The sequence below is a fragment of the Oncorhynchus clarkii genome, chromosome 3, assembly GCF_045791955.1.
Source record: "Oncorhynchus clarkii lewisi isolate Uvic-CL-2024 chromosome 3, UVic_Ocla_1.0, whole genome shotgun sequence".
NCBI classification, from domain to species: Eukaryota; Metazoa; Chordata; class Actinopteri; order Salmoniformes; family Salmonidae; genus Oncorhynchus; species Oncorhynchus clarkii.
The window spans coordinates 67,262,728-67,284,412 of NC_092149.1; positions in this window are offsets into that span (position 1 = coordinate 67,262,728).

Here is a 21,685-nt window from a genome sequence, read left to right on the forward strand (position 1 = left end):
TAGCCAGGACACCAGGGTTAACACCCCTACTCTTAAGATAAGTGCCATTTTTAATGCCCAGAGTGTTAGCACAACCATTTAACATCCCATCCGAAAGACTGCACCCTACACAGGGCAAGGGTGGTATGCTGCTGGCAATTGTTTTAAGTCATAAGTCAAACTAATCACAACCTTTTTACCATTTGAATTTACTACAAACACATCAAACTTCCAAATGATATTTCATGACAATAAGAAAACACATATCCTTTAGAATACATATTTATAGATGTAGAAACCTAAGGCAGTGACAAGTCACTGATTTATATTGCCCATCTTGAAATACCAGTAAAATACATTTAACGTGTAATATCATTAGAAATAGGCATAGAACAAGTCTGAGGTGTATACAGTCCATCATAACAGGCTAGACCATTGAAACAATCAGTTAGTCTACACAATGCTAACCTGTGGAGATCAGGGCCTGTATCCACAAAGCATCAGAGTAGGAGTGCTGATCCAGGATCTGTCCACATAATCTTATTCACTATGATTTAAAAAGGTAAAAATGATCCTAGATCAGCAGAGATCCACAGCTGTAGTTCTGAGGGGTAAAAGTAAATAAAAAGCACCCTTTCTATCGACACTATACTGACACAATGTTAAAAAACGGAAACATTAACATATAATAAAAAGGTACACAGTCAGACCATGTATGTATTAAACAAGCCTGCAAATGGATAAAATGAATTCGCAAAATAATTTTGAGTATAATGGGTTCCCTGTGTTTGGTTTTAGTATGTTGCCATTGGCCTGAAATTGAGAAGTCTCATGATCAAATTTAAAAACTGATGGTGTCATTAAGGTGTGCTGGAAAAGAGCTTCAGATAGTGGACAGTCCGTGTCCACTAACAATTGCTGATGAATCCTCTGACGTCTTCAAAGACTGCTGTACTATAGTCTGTGTTATAGGAAACTTTATCATATATCAATGGTTTTGGTAATAGTCCGAAACAAAGAAAGAACAGGGCAAATCTGAAAGGAAAGGGTTGAGGCCTCATCCGCATGGTTTTTGATAAAGCTGTTCCCAGACAATCTCTCAGTTGTTTAGTTCAGTGAGAGATGCAATCACCACCTCCCCCTGAAGATATAATGTTTAGAACTAGGGGCTTTTTGTTGAGCTTAAGAGGCAAACAGTGCTATGGGAGAACAACAATCATGTTGGTTTTGCACTTCTTTAGCCTCAAATTGCCAGCCGTGACCACTTGATGAGGTGATTAGCCAGGGTTGGGATATGCCTTCAGTGGCTACACGTGATGTAACCACTTGATGAGGTGATTAGCCAGGGTTGGGATATGCCTTCAGTGGCTACACGTGACGGTCAGGTCTGGTAACTACGCTGACAGAAACTTGAGGCTGAAGATAGCTATACTTCCTCTAAAGGCTTAGTTCAATCAAACCTGTACTCCAGTATTTGCCCATTAGCTATTTTTCCCATTGTCAAATAAAATGACAGATTTTACATTAAAAACATTCTACCACCAGCCCAGTTAGATACCCTCACAGGTAGATACTGTACTTCCAGAATACAATCTCTCACTCTCATTCTCTCATTCTCTCATTCTCTCATTCTCTCACTCTCTCACTCTCTCTCTCACTCACTCACTCACTCACTCACTCACTCACTCACTCACTCACTCAGGAAGTGAAGGCTTAGCCACTAGTGCATTGGGCTGGCCCCATATAATCCCCTCTAATCAAGGCTATGCCTATTTCATTGCTAGATTTTTTTTGAATTTGTGGAATGCCATTGGCATAGTTATTGTTTTGATTGTCATTGACTGCAACGTAATTGAATTGACACTACATATGACATTTATATATATTTTTTTTTAAACAGAATTTCTTCCATCTCCTTTTATTATTGTTATTGCTTGTCACTACTAATGTGAATGGTTTTTTTTTGGATTGCGGTGGCATTTGGGCATGGCAATTTGGGGGAAATCAACTTAATTAAAAAATTGATACAGTACCAGCCAAAAGTTTGGACAAACCTATTCATTCCAGGATTTTCTTTATTTTGACTATTTTCTACAATAACACATATGGAATCATGCAGTAACCAAAAAGTGTTAAACAAACATTCTTTGCCTTGATGACAGCTTTACACACTCTTGGCATTCTCTCAACCAGCTTCATGAGGAAGTCACCTGGCGTGCATTTCAATTAACAGGTGTGCCTTGTTCAAAGTTCATTTGTGGAATTTCTTTCCTTCTTAATGCGTTTGAGCCAATCAGCTGTGTTGTGACAAGGTAGGGGTGGTACTGTATACAGAAGATATCCCTATGTGGTAAAAGACCAAGTCCATATTATGGCAAGAACAGCTCAAATAAGCAAAGAGAAACGACAGTCCATTATTACTTTAAGACATGAAGGTCAGTCAATCCGGAAAATGTTAAGAACTTTGAAAGTTTCGTCAAGCGCAGTCGCAAAAACCCTCAAGCGCTATGATGAAACTGGCTCTCATGAGGACCGCCACAGGAAAGGAAGACCCAGAGTTTCCTCTGCTGCAGAGGATAAGTTCATTAGAGTTAACTGCACCTCAGATTGCAGCCCAAATAAATGCTTCACAGAGTTCAAGTAACAGACGCATCTCAACATCAACTGTTCAGTGGATTTTTGCTTCCAACCACCGTGTCTTTGTGAGACACAGAGTAGGTGAACGGATGATCTCCGCGTGTGTGGTTCCCACCGTGAAGCATGGAGTAGGAGGTGTGATGGTGTGGGGGTGCTTTGCTGGGGACACTGTCTGTGATGTATTTAGAATTCAAGGTACACTTAACTAACATGACTACCACAGCATTCTGCAGCGATACGCCATCCCATCTGGTTTGCGCTTAGTGAGACTATCATTTGTTTTTCAACAGGACAATGACCCAACACAGCTCCACGTTGTGTAAGAGCTGTTTGACCAAGAAGGAGAGTGATGGAGTGCTGCATCAGATGACCTGGCCTCCACAATCACCTGACCACAACCCAATTGAGATGGTTTGGGATTAGTTGGACCGCAAAGTGAAGGAAAAGCAGCCAACAAGTGCTCAGCATATGTGGGAACTCCTTCAAGACTGTTGGAAAAGCATTCCAGATGAAGCTGGTTGAGAGAATGCCAAGATTGCGCAGAGCTGTCATCAAGGCGAAGGGTGGCCACCTTGAATAATATAAAATATATTTTGATTTGTTTAACACTTTTTGCTTACTACGGGATTCCATATGTGTTAATTCATAGTTTTTACTCTACAATGTAGAAAATAGTAAAAATAAAGAAAATCCCTTGAATGAGTAGGTGTGTACAAACTTTTGACTGGTACTGTATATATATATTTAAATGTATTTGGGTACATCTTCCCATACTAAGTCAACTAATATGGCAGCTTAATTTTAAGCTTCTTTTTTTTTACAATTATGATAACATTGGGCCCCCAGTAATAGGTGTAAGTAACACCAATGATGAAATTATAGGTCATTTAGGATTTAATTTTCTTGAATGGAGGCCACAGATGCTCAAATCTAAGGTCATTAACCCATTACAAGACATTTACTCATTAACACCAGTGACATAACACTTAGAGACACAAACATTTGTAAAAAGATTCAAAAGTAGTTTAATAGCCTTCTTTGTTTGTATTGATCTACAATATATTAAATATTATTGTTTACATTGTAGCATTCAAGATAATAGATATCTACGGGAACAAGCCAATTTGCTTACCTTCAGAACTTTAAACTATGCATAAACACCAAGTTTTGCACGATAATGGACTTGCATTATGTTTTATCATCAACAGTTCAATATTAACAAAAACATGTATGATGTGTAACTATTTTACATTTTAAAATGTTTTTCAGGGTTGCAAAAGAGAGAGATGCAAATGCCTACGCAATTCAACAACAACCCATATTTGTTTTTGGGCAGAATCCCATTTTTTTCTTCTGTAATTCACTCAATTGAGGGAGTGAATACATACAATGTTCTTTTACGGTTGTCCATATCCCCAGTCCGTTTCACCACATGCAGTCCCAGCTGGACGAGGTAACCGGCCCCGCATGTCCCTGTTCTCTCTCTATGATCACCTGTCAGATTCTCTCCCACCTGCAGCACGGTCTCCTCACATCCACCATGTGCAGCACAGCACGTGGCAGTTAGGGTATCATTAAATAGCACAGCCTCCCAGTCCTACTGCCTGTGTTTCACTGAGGTTATGAAAGAAAACGCAACAGCAAAACATCCACAACAACCATCTATCCCACTGAGGGGCTGAGTGGGATGATTGTTTAATGAGTTCTTCTCTCTCACACTCACGCAGGCACACATACACACAGCTGCAGTCAGGGGGTTTAGAGTGCTCATGGTGTTGTTGCTATGGCAGCAGTGTTCAGTTGATCCCCAGTGTAGCAGGTGTCAAAAATAAACCTAATTTTATATTATGCCATATTCTATCCAGGTGAAATAGCAACACATTATCCTTGAGAATGACACATCAAATGCTCATCAATTTTACAAACCTTTTTCCATTACCTTGAGCATTTAGAGGTAATTGTATTTCCTGCCAAAAGCAATCATTATAAACTGTGACGTATGTTTGTGTCTATAGGCTACATGTTTTGTACTGGTGTTGACTATCTCAACCTCCTCAGAGCAAAATAGCATGGTAGCATATTTCAGCCACACCCGTTGCTGACAGGTGTATAAAATCGAGCACACCGCCATGCAATCTCCATAGACAAACATTGGCAGTAGAATGGCCTTACTGAAGAGCTTAGTGACTTTCAACGTGGCACCGTCATAGGTTGCCACCTTTCCAACAGGTCAGTTTGTTAAATTTCTGTCCCGCTAGAGCTCCCCCAATCAACTGTAAGTGCTGTTATTGTGAAGTGGAAACGTCTAAGAGCAACAACGGCTCAGCCCTGAAGTGTTAGGCCACGCAAGCTCACAGAACGGGAGTGCTGAAGCGCATAGTGCGTAAAAATCGTCTGTCCTCGGTTGCATCACTCACTATTGAATTCCAATCTGCCTCTTGAAGCAATTTTAGCACAAGAACTGTTCGTCGGGAGCTTCATGAAATTGGTTTCCATGGCCGAGCAGCCGCACACAAGCCTAAGATCACCATGGGCAATGCCAAGCGTCGGCTGGAGTGATGTAAAGCTCACCGACACTGGACTCTGAAGCAGTGGAAAAGCGTTCTTTGGAGTAATGAATCACGCTTCAACATCTGGCAGTAAGACAGATACATCTGGGTTTGGAGGATGCCAGGAGAACTCTACCTGCCCGAAGGCATAGTGCCAACTGTAAAGTTTGGTGGAGGGGGAATAATGGTCTGGGGCTGTTTTTCATGGTTTGGGTTCCTTAGTTCCAGAGAAGGGAAATCTTAACGCTATGTCATACATTCTAGATGATTCTGTGCTTCCAACTTTGTGGCAACAGTTTGGAGAAGGCCCTTTCCTGTTTCAGCATGACAATGCCCCTGTGGACAAAGCAAGGTCTATACAGAAATTATTTGTCGAAATCGGTGTGGAAGAACTTGATTGCCCTACACAGAGCCCTGACCTCAACCCCAACAAACGCCTTTGGGATCAATTGGAACTCTGACTGCGAGCCAGGCCTAATTGCCCAACATCAGTGCCTGACCTCACTAATGCTCTTGTGGCTGAATGGAAGCAAGTCCCTGCAGCAATTTTTTTTAAATATATATATTTCACCTTTATTTAACCAGGTAGGACAGTTGAGAACATGTTCTCATTTACAACTACGACCTGGCCAAGATAAAGCAAAGCAGTGCTACAAAAACAACAACACAGAGTTACACATGGGATAAACAAACGTAGAGTCAATAGCACAATGTTCCAACATCTAGTGGAAAGCCTTCCCAGAAGAGTGTAGGCTGTTATAGCAGCAAAGGGGGAACCAACTCCATATTTTTGCCCATGATTTTGGAATGAGATGTTAGACGAGGTGTCCACATGCTTTTGATCATGTAGTGTATGTAGTGTCCTGGGACATGGACCACAGAGACTGTCATATTTTTGAGTCAGTAACATTTCAGTCACATAGTTCATTAGACTGTTATGTCCCTCATATGAAATAAATTAGGCTTTGATGAGATAGATGAAAAATCTCGCCAGAGCTCAAGCAGACACTAGTGCTTGTTTAGGACTTGTGCCAAGAGCTCGTTAACCTCTTAACATGTCCATTATCTGATTCTAAACAGAGGAGGTTTGTCTACCACCATTTTACACCACAAGATGGCACCATGTCCTTTACTTCCTTATTCCAGTTTTGTTTTCATTTGACATTTTAAACCCTTTTATACCGTTGGATGTAAGACAATAAACCATTTAGTCATCGACAGATAAGTAGGTTCCAGCCTGGCATAAACTGAGAATATGACCTTTGTTGAAGAGAGAAGTGTTCTGTCATTGACTACGTTTGTTATCCTTGCCCAATCAATCTATATACAGTTTAACAGAGTCATGATGACAGCATCACAGTGTCAAATTCCTGGAAGGAAGTTTTATGACCGTTAATCAACTGGATCATATCTAGACTTGGTTCTTCCCTATCCGGACTGACTCACCCCTAGTTAATGTTGTACATAAAATATATTGTCATGGAGACTTGGCAACAGAGGTGGTTATGTGACCAATGGAAGTTTACATGGCTGACTAGACAAACATTTTAAAAAACTAGAGTCGATGTCACCGCCCCTGCGGAAATTTAATTAGCATAATAAAAAAATCACCATAACAATCTGTCTGTTTAAACTAGCGATATCTGTCTCAATCCACCGCATCCTCCGATGTCGCACTTCCGCGTCTGAGATGAAAGGTGACAGGGCTAGACTGGTGTTTGTCAGACCATGAGACTTCCCAAAAATCGTTCTTATCACAAGACATCGTCTGTAGCACCTGAACAATTATGACCCCTCTATGGAAAGATGAGACTCCCCACAAGTGTCTTGGGACTGGCTGTACCGACTACAGACAAATCTGTCAACTCCTGACAGTAGCGCTCAAACAGTTTGGGCTACCCACTAATATGACCCCTCTGTGGAAAAGGTGAGACTCTCATAAACACTTACATGTCGGTTATTTTGCTCTAGGACGGACACATGCCTCACAGATCAGCTTTAATTTTGCAGATAGATTGTGGCTTCTATCAATGTAATTGTCTCCATCATTTCCAGTCCCAGATATATATTTTTTGTAAATATATATGTAATTTTAAATATATATATGTTTTTAATATATTTTCCTTATTTATTATTTTCCTGTAACCCTACCACACCTCCCCTAATTGGAGTGAACAATGGACAACAATACTTACATATACAGTGCCTTGCGAAAGTATTCGGCCCCCTTGAACTTTGCGACCTTTTGCCACATTTCAGGCTTCAAACATAAAGATATAAAACTGTATTTTTTTGTGAAGAATCAACAACAAGTGGGACACAATCATGAAGTGGAACGACATTTATTGGATATTTCAAACTTTTTTAACAAATCAAAAACTGAAAAATTGGGCGTGCAAAATTATTCAGCCCCTTTACTTTCAGTGCAGCAAACTCTCTCCAGAAGTTCAGTGAGGATCTCTGAATGATCCAATGTTGACCTAAATGACTAATGATGATAAATACAATCCACCTGTGTGTAATCAAGTCTCCGTATAAATGCACCTGCACTGTGATAGTCTCAGAGGTCTGTTAAAAGCGCAGAGAGCATCATGAAGAACAAGGAACACACCAGGCAGGTCCGAGATACTGTTGTGAAGAAGTTTAAAGCCGGATTTGGATACAAAAAGATTTCCCAAGCTTTAAACATCCCAAGGAGCACTGTGCAAGCGATAATATTGAAATGGAAGGAGTATCAGACCACTGCAAATCTACCAAGACCTGGCCGTCCCTCTAAACTTTCAGCTCATACAAGATGAAGACTGATCAGAGATGCAGCCAAGAGGCCCATGATCACTCTGGATGAACTGCAGAGATCTACAGCTGAGGTGGGAGACTCTGTCCATAGGACAACAATCAGTCGTATATTGCACAAATCTGGCCTTTATGGAAGAGTGGCAAGAAGAAAGCCATTTCTTAAAGATATCCATAAAAAGTGTCGTTTAAAGTTTGCCACAAGCCACCTGGGAGACACACCAAACATGTGGAAGAAGGTGCTCTGGTCAGATGAAACCAAAATTGAACTTTTTGGCAACAATGCAAAACGTTATGTTTGGCGTAAAAGCAACACAGCTCATCACCCTGAACACACCATCTCCACTGTCAAACATGGTGGTGGCAGCATCATGGTTTGGGCCTGCTTTTCTTCAGCATGGACAGGGAAGATGGTTAAAATTGATGGGAAGATGGATGGAGCCAAATACAGGACCATTCTGGAAGAAAACCTGATGGAGTCTGCAAAAGACCTGAGACTGGGACGGAGATTTGTCTTCCAACAAGACAATGATCCAAAACATAAAGCAAAATCTACAATGGAATGGTTCAAAAATAAACATATCCAGGTGTTAGAATGGCCAAGTCAAAGTCCAGACCTGAATCCAATCGAGAATCTGTGGAAAGAACTGAAAACTGCTGTTCACAAATGCTCTCCATCCAACCTCACTGAGCTCGAGCTGTTTTGCAAGGAGGAATGGGAAAAAATGTCAGTCTCTCAATGTGCAAAACTGATAGAGACATACCCCAAGCGACTTACAGCTGTAATCGCAGCAAAAGGTGGCGCTACAAAGTATTAACTTAAGGGGGCTGAATAATTTTGCACGCCCAATTTTTCAGTTTTTGATTTGTTAAAAAAGTTTTAAATATCCAATAAATGTCGTTCCACTTCATGATTGTGTCCCACTTGTTGTTGATTCTTCACAAAAAAATACAGTTTTATATCTTTATGTTTGAAGCCTGAAATGTGGCAAAAGGTCGCAAAGTTCAAGGGGGCCGAATACTTTCGCAAGGCACTGTACATTTTACGGACACAGTGTATTTTACATTAGTTATCTTTTGCTTGTTTTTAGTCCCAGCCCTCAGCAGGAGATTGTTTAGTTTTTTATTTATTTTATTTCACCTTTATTTAACCAGCTAGGCTATTTGAGAACAAGTTCTCATTTACAACTGCGATATGGTCAAGATAAAGGAAAGCAGTTCGACACATACAACAACACAGAGTTACACATGGAATAAACAAACATACAGTCAATAATACAGTAGAAAAAGTCTATACAGCATGTGCAAATGAGATAGGATAAGGGAGGTAAAGGCAATAAATAGGCCATGGTGGTGAAGTAATTACAATATAGCAATTAAACACTGGAATGGTAGATGTGCAGAAGATGAATGTGCAAGTAGAGATACCGGGGTGCAAAGGAGCAAGATAAACAAATAAATACAGTATGGGGATGAGGTTCTTGGATGGGCTATTTACAGATGGGCTATGTAGAGGTGCAGTGATCTGTGAGCTGCTCTGACAGCTGGTGCTTAAAGCTAGTGAGGGAGATATGAGTCTCCAGTACCAAAAATAAGTGATTAAATACATGTAAAAAAAAATATATATAAAAATAACAAATGTTTTCTGATCTTTCTTATGTCTCTCAGATATAGGACAGACACTTCAGAACAAACTTCTTATAGATTATTTTGGGGGACTATCGGTTGGTTGTTCCACATAGTGAATCTGTTTTTCAATGTGTTTGTTTGGGCTAATAGCTGTATGGCCCAAAATATTTGTTCATCAAAAAAAAATCTATATATTTTTGGGATACTTCAAACGATCTTAAAATTCTAAATAGCTAAATGATCCTTGGTATAACCTTAAACGTTGGTTCCGTTGGTGCTACTACGGTGCTACTACGGTGGAAAGTCCAGACCAGGTCTCCACCGTGCACATTCCCCCTAATATGCCGATTTGGCTCTCACCTTCTCCAAAAAGAAGGCGACTCAATTACCACCCCATCGACGGGGCGATTGTGCGATAAATCTCCTGGTAGACGCTGCACTTCCCAGGAGTCATGTGTATCCCCTCTCACAGGCGGAGACGGAGGCTATGGAAACATACAGTGCCTTGCGAAAGTATTCGGCCCCCTTGAACTTTGCGACCTTTTGCCACATTTCAGGCTTCAAAAATAAAGATATAAAACTGTATTTTTTTGTGAAGAATCAACAACAAGTGGGACACAATCATGAAGTGGAACGACATTTATTGGATATTTCAAACTTTTTTAACAAATCAAAAACTGAAAAATTGGGCGTGCAAAATTATTCAGCCCCCTTAAGTTAATACTTTGTAGCGCCACCTTTTGCTGCGATTACAGCTGTAAGTCGCTTGGGGTATGTCTATCAGTTTTGCACATCGAGAGACTGAATTTTTTTCACATTCCTCCTTGCAAAACAGCTCGAGCTCAGTGAGGTTGGATGGAGAGCATTTGTGAACAGCAGTTTTCAGTTCTTTCCACAGATTCTCGATTGGATTCAGGTCTGGACTTTGACTTGGCCATTCTAACACCTGGATATGTTTATTTTTGAACCATTCCATTGTAGATTTTGCTTTATGTTTTGGATCATTGTCTTGTTGGAAGACAAATCTCCGTCCCAGTCTCAGGTCTTTTGCAGACTCCATCAGGTTTTCTTCCAGAATGGTCCTGTATTTGGCTCCATCCATCTTCCCATCAATTTTAACCATCTTCCCTGTCCCTGCTGAAGAAAAGCAGGCCCAAACCATGATGCTGCCACCACCATGTTTGACAGTGGGGATGGTGTGTTCAGCTGTGTTGCTTTTACGCCAAACATAACGTTTTGCATTGTTGCCAAAAAGTTCAATTTTGGTTTCATCTGACCAGAGCACCTTCTTCCACGTGTTTGGTGTGTCTCCCAGGTGGCTTGTGGCAAACTGATTGTTGTCCTATGAACAGAGTCTCCCACCTCAGCTGTAAATCTCTCCAGTTCATCCAGAGTGATCATGGGCCTCTTGGCTGCATCTCTGATCAGTCTTCTCCTTGTATGAGCTGAAAGTTTAGAGGGACGGCCAGGTCTTGGTAGATTTGCAGTGGTCTGATACTCCTTCAATTTCAATATTATCGCTTGCACAGTGCTCCTTGGGATGTTTAAAGCTTGGGAAATCTTTTTGTATCCAAATCCGGCTTTAAACTTCTTCACAACAGTATCTCGGACCTGCCTGGTGTGTTCCTTGTTCTTCATGATGCTCTCTGCGCTTTTGACGGACCTCTGAGACTATCACAGTGCAGGTGCATTTATACGGAGACTTGATTACACACAGGTGGATTGTATTTATCATCATTAGTCATTTAGGTCAACATTGGATCATTCAGAGATCCTCACTGAACTTCTGGAGAGAGGGGCTGAATAATTTTGCACACCCAATTTTTCAGTTTTGGTTTGTTAAAAAAGTTTGAAATATCCAATAAATGTTGTTCCACTTCATGATTGTGTCCCACTTGTTGTTGATTCTTCACAAAGAAATACAGTTTTATATCTTTATGTTTGAAGCCTGAAATGTGGCAAAAGGTCGCAAAGTTCAAGGGGGCTGAATACTTTCGCAAGGCACTGTATGTCTCCGAATCCCTGTGTCAGGGGTACATTCGGTCCTCCACTTGACCCACCTCCTCAAGTTTATTTTTGTGACGAAGAAGGATAGGGTCTGCGCCCGTGTATTGACTATCGGGGTCAGAACCAGATCACGGTGAGGTATAGTTACTGCTTCTTCATCAGCACGGGGTGCGCTTCTTCACCAAACTAGATCGCAGGAGCGCTTACAACCTGGTGCCTATCCGAGAGGAAGACGGCTTTCAGTACCACCTCGGGGCACTATGAGTACCTCGTCATGACGTACGGGTTGATGAATGCGCCATCAGTCTTCCAAGCCTTTGTAGACGAGATGTTCAGGGACCTGCATGGGCATGGTGTAGTGGTATATATTGATGACATTCGGATATACTCTGCTACACGCGCCGAGCATGTGTCCCTGGTGTGCAGGGTGCTTGGTCACCTGTTGGAGCATGACCTGTATGTCAAGGCTGAGAAATGGCTGTTCTTCCAGCAGTCAGTTTCCTTCCTTGGGTATCGCATTCCCACCTCAGGAGTGGAGATGGAGAGTGACCGCATTTCAACTGTGCGTAATTGGCCGACTCCCACCACAGTAAAGGAGGTGCAGCTAGGGTCTGCCAACTACTAACGGAGGTTTATCCAGGGTTTTGGTCAGGTGGCGGCTCCCATTACCTCACTGCTGAAGGGGGGCCCGGTACGTTTGCGGTGGTCGGCTGAGGCGGACAGGGCTTTTAGTCACCTGAGGGCTCTGTTTACCTCGTCTCCCGTGCTGGCCCATCCGGATCCCTCTTTGGCGTTCATAGTGGAGGTGGATGTGTCCGAGGCTGAGAAAGGAGCTGTGCTCTCTCAACGCTCGGGTACGCCATCGAAGCTCCGCCCCTGTGCCTTCTTCTCAAAGAAGCTAATCCCGGCGGAGTGAAACTATGATGTGGGGGACCGGGAGCTGTTGGCTGTCGTCAAGGCCTTGAAGGCATGGAGACATTGGCCTGAGGGGGCTAAACACCCTTTTCTCATCTGGACTGACCACCGCAATCTGGAGTACATCCAGGCAGCGAGGAGACTGAACCCTCACCAGGCAAGTTGGGCCATGTTTTTCACCCATTTTGTGTTCACCCTTTCCTATAGACCAGGCTCCCAGAACGTGAAGGCAGACGCATTGTCCCGGCTGTATGACACAGAGGAGCGGCCCATGGATCCCGCTACCATACTCCCCGCCTCCTGCCTGGTGGCGCCGGTAGTGTGGGAGCTGGACGCAGACATTGAGCAGGCATTACGTGCAGAGCCCGTTCCCATCCAGTGTCCCGCTGGGGGTCTGTACGGCCTGTCTGCTGTTCATGATCGGTTGATCTATTGGGCCCACACGTCACCCTCCTCTAGTCATCCTGGGATCGGTCGGACAGTGAGCTGTTTGAGCGAGAGGTACTGGTTGCCTACCTTGGCTAAGGACGTGAGGGTTTATGTTTCCTCCTGCTCGGTGTGCGCCCAGTGTAATGCTCCTAGGCACCTGCCCAGAGGGAAGCTACACCCCTTACCCAATCCACAACGGCCTTGGTCGCACCTGTCGGTGGATTTTCTTACCGATCTTCCCCCCTCACAGGGTAACACCGCCATCCTGGTCGTTGTGGATCGTTTCTCTAAGTCCTGTAGTCTCCTACCTCTGCCCGGTCTCCCCTACGGCCCTACAGACTGCGGAGGCCTTGTTTACGCACGTCTTCCGGCACTACGGGGTGCCTGGGGATATAGTGTCTGATTGAGGTCCCCAGTTCACGTCTAAGGTCTGGAATGCGTTCATGGAACATCTGGGGGTCTCGATCAGCCTTACTTCAGGGTTTCACCCAGAAAGTAATGGGCAAGTGGAGCGAGTAAACCAGGATGTGGGCAGGTTACTGCGGTTCTGTTGCCAGTACCGGCCGGGGGAGTGGCCGGCGTTCTAGCCCTGGGCCGAGATGGCACAGAACTCGCTTCGCCACTCCTCCACTAACCTCTCTCCCTTCCAGTGCGTACTGGGGTACTGAGTCAGGCCGAGGCTCCTGTGGTGGACGACTGGTTCAGGCGCACGGAAGAGACATGGGAAGCTGCCCGTGTTCACCTTCAGCGGGCCGTACTGCGCCAAAAAGAGAGCGCAGACCGTCACCACAGTGAGGCCCCGGTGTTCGCACCTGGCTCTCGACCCGGAACCTGCCCCTCCGCCTGCCCTGCCGGAAGCTGGGTCCGCGGTTTGTCGGGCCATGTAAAGTCCTGAGGAGAGTGAATGAGGTTTGTTATAGGTTACAGCTTCCCCCAGATTACCGTATTAACCCCTCGTTCCATGTGTCTCTCCTCAGGCCGGTGGTGGCTGGTCCGCTCCAGGAGTCTGAGGTGCGGGAGGTTCCTCCGCCCCCTCTGGACATCGAGGGGAACCCGGCATACTCTGTTCGCTCCATACTAGATTCGAGGCGTCGGGTGAGGGTCCTTCAGTATCTCGTGGAGTGGGAGGGGCACGGTCCGGAGGAAAGGTGCTCGGTGCCGGTCAAGGACGTGTTGGACCCTTCAATTCTGCAGGAGTTCCACCATCTTCGTCCAGATTGCCCTGCGCCTCGCCCTCAGCGCGCTGTTGGAGCCGCGCGTCAAGTGGGGGGTACTGTCACGACTTCCGCCGAAGTTGGTCCCTCTCCTTGTTTGGGCCGGTCTTCTAGCCATCGCCGATCCACCTTTCATTTTCCATTTGTTTTGTTTTGTCTTCCCAAACACCTGGTTTCAATTCCATCATTACATGTTGTGTATTTAACCCTCTGTTCCCCCCATGTCCTTGTCCGGAATTGTTTATTGTAGTCCTTGTGCACGTTATGCTGGTGCGTAACATGTTTTGTTTACCCATTGAGTTAGTGTTCTGTTTACGGTGGTTTTGTTTATAAAACTGCACCATTGTAAATCAGTTTTTGCTCTCCTGCGCCTGACTTCTCTGCCCCCAGTACGCACCCCCTACAGTTTCACAGTGTTATTCCAACAACATTGTGTGGAAATATAAATAAAACACAGGAAATGCACTGGGCCTTTAAGGCAAGACAACATTCATTTTCAGCTGTGAGACAGTGTGTTTGGAGTCATTTAGTCAATAAAACAATATTCACTGTCTGAAAGAACAGGGACAGGTGATTTGACTCCTAGGGTTCCCCTGACATTTGACTCATTTGTGCCCTGTCCCTGGAACTGGTCATGTTGCTATGTGCTAATGTCATACTCCGTTATAGCCATGTCTCTCTGTGAGGCTAATTGACACACTGCTGAATGACTCACACCTTCACTCAATTAGGCTTTAACACTCTCTACTCCCTCAGAGGTTAATACCGAGCAATGGCAGGGAGAGTGAGGTGGATATTGTAACATTTACTGACAGGTCTAAAACACAGGACGGATTGGGAGCCAATAATTAAAGGATTGGGAGCAAATAACTAGTATATAATTAAGGAAACTCAACAATTTGTGTGATGTTAACTTTTACTACTCAGCTGAATGTGCGTAGGAGATCAGGATCAAATCACATCAAATACTTGTGTAAAATTAAACTGAAATGGATGAATCATGGGAGATTCCATTGAAGTTTAGTGCCTGAGGCAAATCTTCTTCCTCAGCCATCCCCATAGTCCCATGAAGGCCAATGGCAAATCGGAGACGAGATGCAGCCTAACACTAGTGTGTTGGGTTGCTGCACTGTGGGAGAGGTGCATCACTGTCCTTTGAGTCCTTCACTGAAATGGGTTAGGTCATCACTTTGTGTCTTATTGTTGTGCATCCACCTCTCCCCCAGCTGTTGTTTGCTCGCTGTTTGACAGGTCTGACCAAAGGGAGGGCTTACTTAATCCTTACTAGAGAGCACAATACCCACACAACACAAACAGATCCTTTCAAGGACACAAATACACACACTCTCTCTCACTCAATGTAACACACACACACACACATACACACGTAGGGCCGGCTCCAGGAATAAGCGGTCGCTTAGGGCCCCCGGCCGCTGGGAACTCAGTCGTGGTCTCAGTTTACTGTTGAGAGTTAAAATAGAAGAATATACAAGGTGCAAGTTCAACATTTTGCTGTGCATCAGCAGGTTTTGTCTTGTTTTGTCAGTCACTGACAGTCACTCATTTAGTCATGTCAGCTAGCAATTTCTAGATTGGTAAGTTAGTCTAGCTAGTTATCTAAAGTTTAATCATGGCCGAATACCGACCGGATACGTGTTCATGGGCCCGGGCCAAAAGGGGGATTGATTTTGTTAGACACTCTCACTCATATCATTAACATGGCATAATGCATGGCAAAATGTGTAGAATTGCAGGAAATTAGCTTTAAAGCTGCAAAAATGTCCCTCCGCCCAATGGCAAAATGAGTAGAACGCAAAAAACAACAGGTTTAATTGGTGTTCTGTATTCTGATATTTACGAAGGAGCAAGTGAAGAGTTTATTTCCAAAACATTATATCCACCAATGTTTCATCAGAAATGATTGCTTATCGGTACCTTCATGTGTGTGTAAGATATTACTGTTCTCAGATTTTTTTATTCATAGATTTTAGATGTGTATGAAAATTAGATTTTTTGCAAAACTCTATACTTAGAACAGCCTTAATTCATTGGGTCATGCACAAGGTGTTAAAAGCATTCCACAGGGATGCTGGCCCATGTTGACGCCAATATTTCCTACAGTTGCGTCAAGTTGGCTGGATGTCCTTTGAGTGGTGGCCATTGTTGATAGATACAGGAAACTGTTGAGCGTGGAAAAACCCAGCAGCATTGCAGTTCATGACAAACCGGTACACCTAGCACCTACTACCATACCCCGTTCAAAGGCACTTAAGCCATTCACCCTCTGAATGGCACATATACACAATCCATGTCTCAACTGTCTCAAGGTCTTTAACCTGTCTCCTCCCCTTCATCTGCACTGATTGAAATGGATTTAACAAGTAAAATTAATAGGGGATCATAGCTTTCACCTGGATTCACCTGGTCATTCTATGTCATGGAAAGAGCAGGTGTTCATAATGTTTTGTACACTCAGTGCATATTCATTGTTTAGCTGAAATGGAATGTTCGTATCCTATATATTTGACTGTGATATGGGGTTGTCTCACCGAGCAATCTTAGGATGAATGCACTTACTGTAAGTCGCTCTAGTTAAGAGCATCTGCTAAATGACTCAAATTTTAAATGTAAATGTTTTACATACAGATCTCATATTACTGTAATGAATTGAGGTACCTAGCAGAACTATTTATCTGGAAGTGAAGCAGATAAACATAAGCATTTAGCAAAAAAAAAACGTGATTGTTTGTCTCTCTGATATTAAACCATCAAAATATCAAACAAATACACGTCTGCCATTGAACAACCCCATGCCATGATTAGATAATGAAAAAACACACCAATATTTTTCATAATTTCTTTAAACAATAAAAGCTAATTTACCAACATTTATGAAAATGGATATATAACGTTTTTGAATGAAACTCTTCGTGTGCTATCATCGAACAGAGGAGCAATGAGTCACTCAATAGTCATGCAGTGTCAAGCATATGCAAATGTTTTAATCATCGTACAGTGTGATTGCCCTGAAAATAACAGCAACAGCAAAAACAGGAATCTAGTGATGAAGAGGCCGTTTGAGAGAGATGGTGGCCTTCTAGAGGACTCTTCAGACCCTGAGGCAGTCTCAGCGCTGCACATACAAAACAAGGTTCACCCTTGATGGGGAATATGAGCATAGGCTATCAGTCGGCTGCACTCTCTCTCATTCCAACTCTCTCCTTTTTGGCATTTCTTTCTCTGCATCTCCCCCTCTATCACTCTCATGTGAGGTTTTAGCTTTATGTGTGGAATCTCTCTGGAGTTTCCTGTGGGAACATTGGAAGCCATTAATAGAGTTGAACAGGAAAGGTTCCTATTGATGACTAGTGATGATTAGAATCAGTTGGAATAATTAATTAAATGCAGGGGGCTGATCAATGCCGAGGGTCAAGTCATCCCAGACAGTACACCCCTTTCTGTTTGTGCATTAATGTGTTTGCTTGAGTGTATGCTATTTTGTTTGTATGTCAGTCTGTGTGTGTGGCTGTGGGATGATTGTGGGGATGATTGCTGTCTCAAATGCTTTTGTGTGACGTGTGCTGTTTTACTAGTGTGGTGGTGATTGGGAAAGCATCTGATTGTTGATTGTAAGTTTCCATGAGGGAAACACAAGAACACAAAATATTCCTCCACAATGAATGTCATTCAAATAAAAAACTGAGGAAAGATAGACACACACACAAAACACACACAAGGGTGTCCATCATGTCTCTGGGTTGGCTGTAGTTGGTCCCTCAGTCCAGATGAAAGTGCTGGCAAATCCATACAATGGCTTATTAACAGTATAAATCTCCCCCACCTGTCTGTGAGGCTCGTCTCTAAAATGAACTGAAGAGTCCTTTCCAATATGGTTGATATAACATACAATCACTGCTCAGGGGACCTACAACAAAGACAAACATACAGTAAAGGCCCGTTCCAAATGTAATGATCAATATGTTGAGCTGAAGTGTAACTGCAAAAGCTCTTGTTTTTCTATTGGTTCCATCATAGAGCGAAGTGACTATAGGATTTCATAAGCATTCATAACCATGTTATATGCAACCATAACTACTAATTAACACAAACTGAACTGACCCAGAATAGAGACGTTATATGTTCGAGGGTGGGGGTCTGGGTCTCCCCCTTGAGTGTTCTATGCTATTTTCCATTCAAGGACCACCGGGCAGGTACAGCTAATCCACAGTCTCTCTGGAATATTGTTTCAGATTCATCCAGGAGAAACTCGATCCACTGACCCACACATTCAGCTTTCATGCTTACACAGGGAAACCGGGCCCCAGCAGTCACAATAACTCTCTGTAGTCAATCTAATGAAAAATACTAATTTATCAGTAAATGTACACAACACTGATAAATTGATGTAGTGAGATTAGAGGAGACAAATGATATGATAATAAATGTTGACATTTCAACTCTGTGTCACTTCCACAGGATCACAGAGTAAAAAGGTTGTTAACACAGTTAGGCCTACATAATACATTTATTTGGTAGCCTACTTCATGGTTTTGACTGACTGAACATGAGCATCATCTGGTCATCCAAAGATAATTTCCTTTAATCAAGTGCACTGGGAAAAAAATGGAGACCAATTTTATAACCTCCATTTTGATTTTATATTCAGTGGCATCCTGTTTTTGATGAATTTATTTTATTTAGTTTCCGATCTAAATGTATCTAAAAACCATTATCAAAATTGACTTACACAAGTTGTTATTGTCTGACAGGCAAGAGAGAGGACACCTGCGCTCTAAGACTCAGATGATGATCAAGGAGACCAGTGGGACGTTGATTGGTCACTTCTACGTGGGAGATGATGCTTCTCCCATCAAAGTTATAGCCTATATAATTCTCTCGGTTGAGAAAGTCATTAGTGTTCAGTTCTAGGACCTGATTTTGCGATATAACAAGACTTACTCCTGGAGCACCAAACCACACACAGAGAAGCTATACTCTCACCAAAGCGCATGAGAATCTGATTGCTCGAGATGAGCGCAACGTATCTGCGACAACTTTGCCTCCTTCATTTGGTCTGGTGCCTTGGATGTTGGAAGGTGACAGGTGAGAGAATATTATTTATATAATTTAAGTTAACTTCAATATTTCAATATAACTTATTTTAAACTAATCATTTAATTGTAAGTCTTCTAAAAATGTTTTTCAACATTCAATTGATTTCTCTTTTGGTTTAGCTATTCATTGATATTGTTGATAATAGTTGACAATTACATGCATTTTGTTAATGTTGATGTTGATTATAGATTAATAACATTATAAATATATGCTTTTTAAACTGACAATTTTCTATCTATTTTTAGAAGCTAATCCCAGCAAAGAGTGTGAACATGGAATTGTTTTGACAAAGGTATGGGAAAAAGGCTACATTTACACAGGCAGCCCATTCAGATTATTTCCCACTAATTGGTCTATTAAACCAATCAGATCAGCTGAGAAAAAGATCTGATGTGATTGGTCAAAAGACCAATTAGTGAAAGAAAAGATCAGAATTGGGCATTGTGAAATTAGTTTTTAAAACAAATAGATTATTAATTTATTACCATTACATTCCCTTATTTGATACCAAAGTCAACATTTTGAAGGTGTACTAGACACAAAACTATCAATGTGTGCCTTGAATGCGAATCACTCTGGCTGCGTTTAGACAGGCAGCCCAATTCGGATGTTTTTTTCACTAATTGGTCTTTTCATCTATCAACTCTGAAAAAGATCTGATGTGAAAAGATCTGTGATTCGTCAAAAGACCAATTAGCGGGAAAAATATCAGAAATTGGCCTCCCTGTCTATGAGCAGCCTTAAAGACGCTGCATTGGCCGTGAATCATTTACATTGATACGACCTCTGCAGATGTCATTCATTATTTTTGCGCTTCACAAAGCAGCACAGAGCTGTTGAGTTGAGCTGTGAAGTAAGTTGTCAAGGAAGTGAGTTTGTGTTTATACACCACCTACCGTCTACCAATCATGTCAATGCGGAGCTATACAGTGCTATATGGAGCACTCTGCATTGTTACAAAAATTGGGAGGCACATGGCATTGCAGTACGGAACTGAATTTGGCCTCTGCATGCCTACGGAGCCTCTGACCACATTCCCCAGATCAAGCATAAATTGTCTTTCGGTCTGTATCTTCGGATGTCTTTACACAGGCAGCCCAATTCTGATCTTTTGCCACTAATTGGTCTTTTGACCAATCAGATCAGATCTTTTGACAATATTTTGGCCAATAATTGGGCAAAATATCAGAATTGGCTACCTGTGTAAACGCAGCCTCTCACTGTTTAAACATCATGGGTTGCTTTAGTTGCACACCTCTAGAAAAATCTATTCTGCGTCTGAGTAGGTGGTCTGCAGGTAATTCCATTCCATAATTCCAAGTTAAATGGTTTTCTTGTGGTGGCTGGGGCAGGGTAGATGTGTTGAGGGGGTAGAGAACACAGAAGTGAGTCACACTGTAACTTGAATTAGACTGGTGGGGGATGAGACATGAGGGGCATAAGAACATTTATGACTTTAACCTGCTCTCATCAGCTGGATACACAGGTTACAGAGACATTATTATTACTTTGCAACCTGTATAGTATAGTATAGTACATAATGGATTCTTGTCCAACAGATTGAAGGTTTTCTTGGGTTTAGTGATGTCTTATAGACTTATGTTTGATTGCCATTGGTTTGCCTGCTGCAGGGTCCTGGGATCCAGACTGATGTGGGAGATATGTGGAGAGATCAGAATGAGGTAAGGCTAAGTAACTGCATGACTCAATCATATCACAAATAATGTATAATATCAGTTCTGTCAGGATGCTTACTCTCTCCCTTTCCCTCTTCCCTCACAGCAGCAAGTTCAGAATGTATTCAAAAGAGTAAGTTCCTCAACAATATAACATTTTTATTCCTACCCTGTACATATATACCGTATCCTTCAAAAAGGCAATACACTCTTTGGAACAGTGTGTTTACTTCGTATATTCTCTTTTTGTCAGTTCCTGTTCCACTATTCAAAGGCAAACTCAGTAGGCTCTATACAGCATGCGGTAAGTAAAGGAAGACTCCTCACTGTACAAATTGGCAACTTGCAGTGCTTTCGGAACGTATTCAGACCCCTTGACTTTTTCCACATTTTGTTACGTTAAAGCCTTCTTCTAACATGGATTCAGTAAAAAAAATCCTCTTCAGTCTACACATAATATCCCATAATGACAAAGGGAAAACAGGTTTTTAGAAATGTTTGCAAATGTATTAAAAATAAAAAAAGATACCTTACTTGCGTAAGTATTCAGACCCTTTGCTTTTATACTCGAAATTGACCTCAGGTGCATCCTGATTCCATTGATCATCCTTGAGATGTTTCTACAACTTGATGGGAGCCCAACTGTGGTCAATTCAATTGATTGATTTGGAAAGGCACTGTCTATATAAGGTTCCACAGTTGACTGTCACGTCCTGACCATAGAGTTCCTTTATTTTCTATG